At 47.7% G+C, this 11,007-nt stretch overlaps 1 protein-coding gene across 2 annotated transcripts in view; it reads right to left on the reverse strand.

Moving 5' to 3' along the window:
- The window catches only part of GNG7 (guanine nucleotide binding protein (G protein), gamma 7), a 140,489-nt gene that overhangs the window by 32,662 nt on the left and 96,820 nt on the right, over positions 1–11,007 (reverse strand). The gene's annotated exons all lie outside the window — the stretch shown is intronic.

The raw sequence follows: 11,007 nt of genomic DNA on the forward strand, positions 1-11,007 counted from the left end.
TGGACAGTTGCCTGTGCAACGCGGAAATGTGGTCAGGTTGGTAGCAAGTTACTGTAAAGTTCCACTGCAACCACTACAGCAGGAAGCTACAAGAGGGTTATTTCTGTGCCCCCTCCCTGGTCCTTCCCTTTTCCCGAAGGCCATGCGAGGCAACGGTATTGATGAAAATCAGTTTCCAAAACAGTGGAAAAAATACTCCTAAATTAAGCTCCTGTTCAGCTAACTACACCCATCCCACAAAAGAAAAAAAGAAAGAAAGAAAGAAAGAAGAAAAGAAGGAAAGAAGGAAAGAAGGAAAGAAGGAAAGAAGGAAAGAAAGATTACATTCACCTGTTTCTCCTGCATAATACTCATCAATTTATATGTGGCATTCAGAACCCAAGGTGTCTTACAGCAACGTAATTATGGAACAACAATGTCCAATCAAAGACAAACGATTTAAATTACAAAGTACAAAATACCTTAAAAGCCAATAGTTCAAACAGAACAGACAGATTGGAGTCCGGCAGCACCTTAGAGAGATCAACCAGATTTTCAGGGCATGAGCTTTTGAGACACAAAGCTTCCTTCTGATAGCTCTGGATACTGAACATATCTGGTTTGGTCCTCAAACTAACCCAAAACTTGCAAAAACTACTAAGTTTTCATGTGGCTGCTTCACACTGAAGTGTTGTGGGGAAGGAACCCCCTTGTCTAGGTGCAGGTGCCGCAACAAATAAGGCCCAGCCACCTTCACTGCTTTGGGCCTGATCCATCAGGGCTCTTCTCTGGTTCTTAGCAAGACAGGAGGAGGAATTCAAAATAGCCTCCTAACAAAACAAGTCCGAGAACCTGGACACGGTGTCAGGATGTGGCACAGATGGAGAGGGGGAAGTGTCTGGCGGCGCTCCAGGTACACCGATAACTTCCGACTACTGTTCCGGTCAAACTTTCAAAACTAGATGAAACCAAAGAGGCTGGGGGCAGGAAACCACAAAGAATGAGCTGAAAACCAGAAGCTTCAAGGCAGTGTAAACAGATTTGGAGGAGAGATTCCAGGACCAAAACCTCCCCCCCCCCCACAATAACCTTTTTTGAGCTGTGCAAGCACAGTGCAGAGTTTACACTTGAAAGTAAATCTCAAACTGCCAAACAAGTGATGCAACAGCACGCCAGACACTGCTGCAAAGCTATGGATGAGACGTCTAGACTCTAAGAGACTGAACAGCAGAAGCTGGACTGCCTCGGCAGCATCCTGCCTCAAGTGACCCCACCCCTACCCCTTCCGGGACATGTGCATTCCAGGGTCAGCCTGAATATCTATCAAAGTGGCACACAGGGTGGCTGGCTGAAGGCTGTGAAGCAAAGCCATCCAAGGCAAGCCAGTTGTTGTTCAGCTGCTGGGACCGCAGCATCAGGCCAGCTCAACGGAGCAGCCCTGCAGAGCACTGCTTGCAGGGATTTCCCTCCTTGGTTGCGGCAGCCAGCAGATGTCTATCGATGGGACTGAGTCAGAAAACGTGTACTTTGGCTGATGGGAGCTTTCCAAGAGCACCCACTGGTGGAGCCAAACAGACACAGACTGCGGGTCTCTGACTGTACGCGACATTCTGCAGCATGACCACAGCAGCCAAATCGCCCGCTGCTGAGGGTACAGAGCACACAGGCTGTTCCTGCTAAAGGGACAGAAACAGAACAAGGTCTGGGAGAGGAATTCAGCAGCCGGGAACTGGGCCACGAAGCTGCCCTATGCGGAATCAGGCCGTTGGTCCGCCCGCCCCAACAAGCAGTGCCTCCTCTGACTGGACAGGCTCTCAAGCAGAGAACAGCCTTTCCCCAACACCTGAGACCCTTTTAATGAGAGACTGAACCTGAACCAGCTGGTGTGGTGCAGCGGTTAGAGCGTTGCACTATGATCTGGGGGACCCAGGTTCACATCCCCGCTCTGACACAGAAGCTTGCTGGGTGACCGTCAGTCACGCACCTACCTCACAGGGTTGTTGTGAGGATAAAATGGAGGAGAGGAGAACAATTTAATCAGATCTGGGGCCCTGCTGGGAAGGAAAGCAGGGTATAAATAAAAACAAAGCAGTTTCCCCACCACTGAGCTGCAGCGCTGGAAGTAGAAGACCGCAGCTTTGGGTTTCTGCTCACGAACATATGATTCTGGCTTTTGCCGAGTCAGATCATTCATCTACCTAGTCTAATATTTACTCTGACTGGAAGTAACTCTCCAACATCCCAGGCACAGAAAAGGCGCTCTCTGCACCGGGCACCCAAGATACCCTTTTTGACTGGAGATGCCAGAGACCTTTCTGCATGTAGTCTACAAATGAGCCAGGTATCCTCCTCAAAGGAAGGGTGGGCGCACTTGAAGGCCACTTCTAGGAAAGCCAGCATATCCACCTATCAAACTGTTTCCCAAAGTTACACTGTCATTAAACTGGAGGGAGGCTCCTCCATTAATTACTGTTTGTAAACGATAAGAAGCATAACTGCATATTCATATGGCAACGGTCTACTCTACACTAAAGGTTGAAAATTGGACCTGGTATGTGTACTTCCTTGTAGTACATTGGTCTGGTGCTGGCTTAGAAAGTCCCAAAGCCAAAAATTACCCAAGCGATGCCATCACCCTATAAAGTTCCATGGTATCCCCTGCACTATGGGAGTTTCTGGCTATAGGGAATCCATTTTTGATGGCATTCCCTCAAGATGAGAGACACCTATTCTGCCCCCGATTCTTTCCAAGATAAGCAGCACATCTAAAGGGAAAAGTAAAAAGGGTGGAGGAGACATGCATGTATTTGAAATCTGCATAAGCCTAGTCATATCACACCTGTGGTATGGGCTACTTTTTCTGACCTGCCCAAACTTTCTCAGCAAATCCTTTGAAGTCTCAACAGAAGGAGTGGCTGATCACCATGTGATGATAGGCCCCTGAAGGAAGTTGCCCTGCTCCCATTGCTGTGAGGGGGGGAAATTACCATCAAAATTACCAAGGGTGCATTGCTATTTCTGTGAACTGCCCATACGAAGGCTATTTGTCAAGGAGTTAAAAAAAATGAGGTCTTCTCATTCTACACTTCCATCCTTTTGTTAAACTCCGTCCAGGGCATCCAATGAAGCTGATAGGAACTAGGACAGACAAAAGGAAATACTTCTTTACACAGAAAGTGATTAAAATGTGGAATTCGCTGCCAGAGGATGTCCTGATGGCCACAGGAATAAACAGCTTTAAAAGGGGGTTAGATAGATTCATGGAGGAGAGGTCTACCAGTAGCTACTAGCCATCGTGCCTGAGGGGGACCTCCAGTTCAGAGGCACTAAGCCTCTGAATCCCAGTGCCAGGAGGCAACATCGGGTAAAGGCCTCAGGCTTCATGCCCTGTTGTTCGCCCTCCAGGGGAACTAGTTGGCCACTGTGTGAGACAGGATGCTGGACTAGATGGACCACTGACCTGATCCAGCAGGGGTCTTCCTATGTTCTAATCAGGAATGAGGCCACCAAGCGACTTTGTGACAAGAGGCAAGAGTTAAAGTAGGGACCTTCCAGAGCACAGCTCATTCTCTGAGCCATTAGGCTACGTCAGTTCCTAGTCTGATACTGGCTTCAGAGAAGAAACACAAACTGGAGTTTGCCCGTCAAGATGTAATCAAGAACTATGGTTTGCCTAAAACTGGAAGTCGCTAATTGACTTGGAGCAGAAGGGAGAGCAAGCAGTCTGTATGCAAAGAGCTTTTAGAGACAGAGAAAGACAATCAGGGTTCAGTAGGCACTCCCTACAAAGAGGGCAGATCCCCCCCTCAAGGCAAAAACACTACCCCCCCCCCCTTCAAGGAAGGACAGAGAAAAAGAGCTACACTTTGTGCTTTGATCTGCATAATGTGATCTTTGCCTATCTGGGTTTCAATCTTGCTGGCTGGACAGTTAACTGCTGCTATGATAAAATTCAAGCTGAAACAACAATTGGTTGGAGACTAAAATCGGAATTCTCCTGAATGCCTTGTTTGAACCTGAAGGACAGAGCTAGCCTAGACAGTCCACCCAAGAAGCCCAATACAGCAAAGGGGCAGAATGAAGCTTGGAATGTGAATTTTAAAGTGAGTTAAGGATTACCCTTCTTCAGTTAACGGGTATTACCACCACCCACAAATTACACTATTTTCTGCTCTAAACTGTCACCACCCTCCATCCAGGGTAGTGGCAGTAAAGACACTTCTTTGCTTATCCACCCTGAGTGACTGTCCTACAACTAAACTTGGATAGAAACCTGGAGGTATCCCCCTCCAGCCATCTTTCTTCCTCATCATACCCTTTGCTTGCCAGTGCAACTGACCAAGGTTCTTGCCAGGTTCAGCAAACAGCAGAGAAGATGGAGGAAAACTGAACTGGGTGAAATTGGCAAGGTTTCCCTGGCACACCTCCCTGCAAGGAGGAGAGGTTACAATGTGAAAAAAGCCTGACATGTACACCAATGTTCCATCTAAGCTGAGTTAGTGTGAACTAGCTCACAGTTTTTTAGCCTTTGGCTCACACATTTTTGTCTTAGCTCAGGAAGGGATGGCTCCAGAGGAAACTAATTTATGCAGCAGCCAAATCGCTCGCTCATAACTTTAATGCCAGTCACTCACAAAGTAGAATTTTTGCTCACAAGACTCCACAGCTTAGAGGGAGCATTGATGTACACACACACACACACAAACACACACACGAGCCAAATGTGCACAGAGGTATTGAGGGAGGTGAGTGGAAGGCTAACAAGACAATCCAGAAATAACATGTCTGATCACAAAAGGACAGTCCCACATGACCTTTCTGTGCCCGAGACCCTGGAGAAACGGTTTTGCTCCAAGGAGTGAATTCTAGGCTAGACAGAGCAATGGCCAGATTTGGGGCAAAGTAGCTCAAGTGCTTAAGACGCTGAACTGCAGACTGGAAGTTCAGTAGGTTCAACAGTTCGAGACCCGAGATGGAGTGAGCTCTCGTCTTTGGTCCCAGCTCCTGCAAACCTAGCAGTTTGAAAGCAAGAAATTGCAAGTAGGTAAATAGGTACCGCTGCGGTGGGAAGGTAATAGCATTCCGTGCGCCTCGGCGTCTAGTCATGCCGCCCACATGACCATGGAAATGTCTCTGGACAGTGCTGGCTCTTCGGCTTGGAAACGGAGATGAGCACCACATCCCTGGAGTCGGATTAGACTAACTTTCGAGCAAGGGAAACCTTTACCTTTACTTTACTAGTTTTGTGTATTATGGGAGAGGAGCCACAGCTCATTGGGGCTCAGAACCTCCTTTGAATGGAGCTGGTCCCACATTCTACTCCAGACACATTCAGAGGGATGAGAACGGCTTCTCTCTGCACGATTCCTTGGGAAGTGGGCAATTATAAGGTCAATGGACCACAGGCTGGACTTGGAATAAGGCAGTTCCTTATCTAATTTTTTATCCTCCCCCTCACGTGTGTCCCCATGATCTCTCCTCAAGATGCTCGCTTACAGGTTCTCTTCCCTGTCCTCCTCCCTTTTGCCCTCACATAAACCCCGTGAGGCAGGTTAGGCTGAGAGAGTAAGTAAAGGTAAAGGGTGCCTTGCTCGAAAGCCAGTCGAATCCGACTCTAGGGTTGCGGTGCTCATCTACGTTTCGAAGCCAAAGAACCAACGCTGTCCGAAGACGTTTCCGTGGTCATGTGGCCGGCATGACTAAACACCAAGGCGCACGGAACGCTGTTACCTTCCCACTGAAGTGGCACCTATTTATCTACTTGCAATTTCTTGCTTTCGAACTGTTGGATTGGTAGGAGCTGGAACTAGAGACGGGAGCTCACTCTGTCATGCGGCACACTCGGGTCTCGAAACGCTGAACTACCGATCTTCCACAGCCTGCAGTTCAGCGTCTTCACCACTTGAGCCACCGCAGCTCCTTAGGCTGAGAGAGAGACTGGTTCAAACTGAGCTTCACGTCATAGCGGGGGTGTTATTCCCTGTCTCCCCAATCCTGACCTGAGATACTGACTCCCGGACTCAGAAGATGCAACTCTGTTAAGTAGCGACTGGTTGCCACATAAAACCTTGGGTGTCTACAAACTCATGCACCATATAGAGAAGATGGATAAAGAGAAGTTGTTCTCCCTCTTCTGCTAACACTCCACCCTATGGAACTGATCTGAGTTGGTTCAAGACAGACCCCCCCAAAAAAGAAGAAGAAGAAGGAACCACTACTTCACTCAGTGGGTAGCTGACCCGTGGAACTCACAGCTACAAGTTACAGTGAAGGCCACCAGCTCAGATGGATCTAAAAGAGAGTCTGGAGGACAGGCCTGTTGATAGCCATGATAGCTGCATGAGACCCTTTGGGTTCCGAGGCACAGTGCCTCTGATTGTCAGGAGCCTGGCAGAAGTCAGGATATGAAGCTCTGCTTGTGGGCCTTCCAGGGGTCATTACTGGTCCCTGTTGGAAGCAGGATGCTGGCCTAGATGAACCACAGGTCTGATGCAACATGGCAACTGTTATGTTCTTATGGGTGCATTGGGTGTGGTGACTCAGCTGACACCACTCAAGAGGAGTAGAAGGCGACCATTGGTCGCCCGATAAATTAGCGAAATGGTATCCAAATATGTCCAAGAACTGTTGGAAGTGCAAAAATAATGTAGGCACCTTCTACCATATGTGGTGGAGGTGCGCTATGACCCAACGATATTGGCATAAAGTACATAAAATACTGGGCGGTATATTAGAAATAGAAATACCATATGCTCCAGAATTCTTCTTGTTAAATGTGATACCAGAGAAATATACAAAGGAGCAAAAATATGTTTTGGGATATATAATCACGGCAGCACGTATCTTGTTTGCCAAGAACTGGAAACAAGGGGGAATACCGTCGAAAAAAGAATTAATTTCTAAAATGCAAGAAATGATCGAAATTGATAAACTGACCACACTATTACAATACAAAGATACAACGATATTCTTTAATAGGTGGGGAATGTTTTATAAATGGTTAAAGAAAAGTTAAAATACCAAATCTGATGTTGTGGGACTCTGTAAGTTGTTATATTTGTAAGTAGAACTTGTATACATGATGAAATGTATTCAAAAACTGAATAAATATGACTTAAAAAAAAAAAAAAAGAGTTGGCTGTGACATCAAGGCATAGCGGGGGAGGGAAGACCTCCTCGCCCAATGCATCCCTACCTAGATGTGCTGATGCAACTGCCTCAGGTAACCATTCACCACAACGCAACCCTTTGAGGAACATAAGAACATAAGAGACGCCAATGTTGGATCAGGTCAAAGGCCCATCCAGTCCAACACACTGTATCACACAGTGGCCAGAAATACCAGTGCCATCAGGAGGTCCACCAGTGGGGCCAGGACATTAGAAGCCCTCCCACAGTTGACCCCCCCAAGCACCAAGATGACAGGAAACCGAAAGAGTCCAGCAAGAGAGGCAGGAAATTATACAAGCATCCCTGTGTGGCTACAGAGAATGAATCTGGGAAGGCTGGTGTCACAGAAGTCACTTCAGCATGCGACTGGATGTGACAAGTGACCGCTCGTAAAGAGGCGGAAGGGGATGAATGTTACCTCCTTTTCAAAGCATGAGATTTTGGACAGATTTTGGAGTGCAGAGAACTGAGTTAACAGCGCTTTCTTTGTGAACACTAGGCAGCTGTACCTTTACACAGTTCCTCACCTGCCAAAGTCAGATCATGCAAGTGAGACCATGGATGCATTTTTCTCTAACCTCGTCTTCTGAACCCAAAGATTCCTGACTGAAAGCCTACCTCGGGGCAGCGGGTTAAAACACTTTCTCACTTCCACATCCCCGCCACTCTGCCAGATTTTTATCCGGTGGGCTGTATCCTGCTACACTGAGCTAACGGCGGCACCCTCCTCCAGCACAAGAGGTTCAGAAGAGCCTGTGCTTCATCTTACAATTGTTCTTAGTGTTCATAGCTGCACAATAATATTTTACTGTGCTTTTATACTGAATTACGGCTATCTGCCTCGAGAGCCGTAGCCGTGAGCATGGGATAAAGATGGTTTTAGAGGAAGTGGAAAGTGCCATCCAGTCGCAGCTGACTTATGGTGACCCCGTAGGGTTTTCAAGGCAAGAGACATTCAGGGGTGATTTGCTATTGCCATCGCCTGCCTCTGCCGTGCAACCCTGGTATTCCTTGGTGGTCTCCCATCAAAATACTGGCCAGGGCTGACCCTGCTTAGCTTCCAAGATTGGACGAGATCGGGCTGGCCTGAGCCATCCAGGTCAGAGCAAAGATGGTTTTAAGGCGTCCGTAATTTCAACTCAGGATCTCTTTCACTTTGGGGCAGAGGAATGGCGTTAACAATGCAAAATGTGTTGTTTTTTTGAAAGGTGGAGAGGTGAAGAGAGGCCTGGCAAAAGTTTACTCATGCTAAATGCCATACTGTGCCTTCTTGTGGGTTGATCACGTATGATTCCAACTGAGGTAGGCATACCCAGTGTTCAGCCTCGAAGGCGCCTCTCAACTCAGTAACGGAGCAAAATGTTCAGGCTGTTCTCCGCCAGCACTGCACCCTGTCCCCCTGCAGCCTCCGCCACTCTCACTCTACTGCAAAATGAGGCACAATTGATTATTCTACATGCTTTGTGTTCTGCTGGGACAATCCAATATTTTCCCAGCTAGATTTTTATCAAAGCGGAGGGCTGAGCCACCATGCTCATTTCTCACTGGCTGTCCGGCCCTGGAGACTGTTTTGCCAACTAGTGTTGGGCCCATGGGCACTGGTGCCCCAGAAAACGCATGAGATGAACTGCACAGAGTGAAAAAAAAAGGAGTTGTCAGTCTGTTGAAGACAACACAACGGAGCATCCTGCGGCAAATCAAAGGCTTAACAAATTCAGTGTGGCAGAAAATCGTGTGGCACACTGAGTGAGAGGTGTGATGGGCAAGCCCATCATTGTTTATTCAAAACTTTTGTACCATGCTTTTGATCCAATATAGGCAGGTTGCCTCTAAAACAAACAAAAAACAGGAGATGGACCAGATGGCAACCTCCAGCTAGCACCCAAGAACAGAGGGGCAAAACCCTCCAAAAGAAGTTCAGAAAACTAGTAAAGGGCCAAAAGTTAAAAACATCAATAGGTATAGACAAAAGTACATGTGTTTATTTAAAAAAAACATTAAAAAGCCTTGTAGGGGCCCAAATAAAGCCTCATAAAGTAATCAAAGTGACAAATGCACAAAGAACCATATATGACCTGATGCGTTTCGGCCTACAAGAGCCTTCTTCAGAAGTCAAATAGTACAGAATGCAGCATACAACAAAGCCCTTGTTACACTTGTAAGGCAGTAAACAATTGATATAGGACCAAAAATGGAATGTTCCTGTCTGGAATTGAATGACACACACACAAAAAATTTGCGGGGCCATAAATGGATCTGGCCTTGTGTCAGAAGCAATTATATATATTAGAGATAGTAATATTTCCAATATATGTACCTTCCAGTTTCGGTCCTAAGAGTACAAGTAAAATCGCCTTATCGGGGCCAATGTACATCATGGGCCAAAATGCCTCAGGTCATACATGGTTCTTTGTGCATTTGTCACTTTGATTACTTTATGAGGCTTTATTTGAGCCTCCAGCTAGCCATGCCACAGTAACCCCATCCTCTTTCCAGAGCCACAGCAACAAACACAAACAATGGTGTTCCCTTGACGAACTGCCACTGCCCATGGGGTCCATAGGGCAGCTTACAACAAGCAGTCTGTGTGAGCCAACAACTGAGGGCAGCCCCTAAAGTGGGGTCTCTGGGCCACTCTAAATGGGTTGTGTCTTTAAGATCCTACAAAACTCTCTGTTTGACAAGCAGGATGGGCAAGGCTGAGTAAAGCCCGACAGCCTTTCCTTTGCTACTGGGCATCTGCAGCCAGGCTTCACGCATCCGAGGATCGGGTGGGGGGACCCCAGATGCGAAGGAGGGCAGATAACAGGAACTGATCATGGTCACATGGGATGCAATGCACGTGTGTAGAATCAAAAGCTCTCTTGTTTGTGGCCAGGATAGACCTACTCAGCCCCATGCAGGACCACCCGGGGCACGAAACCCATTCCAGGAACATCGCTTGCCATTTCGAAAGAGCTTCTCTCGTCACTCTCTGAGTGAACAAGTGCCTGCTCTGACCTTCTTCCCAAGTCGCTCATCACATGAGGCCATCAAAGTGACCACTCGCCCTTTGTAAGACAAAGGGGCGCAGAGGACAAAAGCCACGGGTGCACGGAAGGCAGCCTTGTGACCCTTCCTGCCCACCCTCCTTTATGTGTGGCGCTCTTGTCTGTGTCTAATTTTGGGGTGAGGAGTGGGAGGCAAACAACCCACAAACAGCTCAAAATAGGACGGCCACAGAGCCCAGAGTTGTGTCCCCACCCCGCCCTGCTTCATTCAGCTGCCCACGAGACCAGCATTGCAATCTGGAGGACGGGGTGACTGCTCTGCACTTGTCATGGCCATCAAAAACAATTATCCAGCAAAACACACTTTAAAAAAAAAATCACTTTCTATTCCCCCCCACGTGACCTCGTGGGGCCCTGTGCCAAGCTGTTTTCTCATTAGCCTTTTCCGTAAAAGCCGATGACTCCAACATCATGTGGTGATTCGCAAGTTGGGAGCAAAGCCCACACTGGGCTGTGGGCGGGCGGGTGGGGAGGGGGGAGACAGAAGAGAAAGAGGGAGATTTCTGCCATCCTTTGTGTCTGGAGAACAGACAGGAAGAGCAGTCACGCTGGCCTGGCTGGGGTTCAAAGCCTTGAGCTAAGAGATTGCAGACGCTGAAACAATGTCAAGATGGGAAGGAGGAAGCAGACGCTAAATAAGGAAACACTTGTGCAAGGGGGGACAGGAGGAGAGAAAGTGAGAAAAGGTGAGCCATCAGCTCTCTAATGGACTCACCGAACTCACGGAGAAGCCATGGGGGCCTTAAGTAAGTGGCCGCAATTATTTCCAGGGGATCCTACATATGCCCTTTCACTTATAAACCTTACG

Source organism: Gekko japonicus, unplaced genomic scaffold (assembly GCF_001447785.1).
Source record: "Gekko japonicus isolate JY-2015 unplaced genomic scaffold, Gekko_japonicus_V1.1 scaffold2312, whole genome shotgun sequence".
Taxonomy (NCBI): domain Eukaryota; kingdom Metazoa; phylum Chordata; class Lepidosauria; order Squamata; family Gekkonidae; genus Gekko; species Gekko japonicus.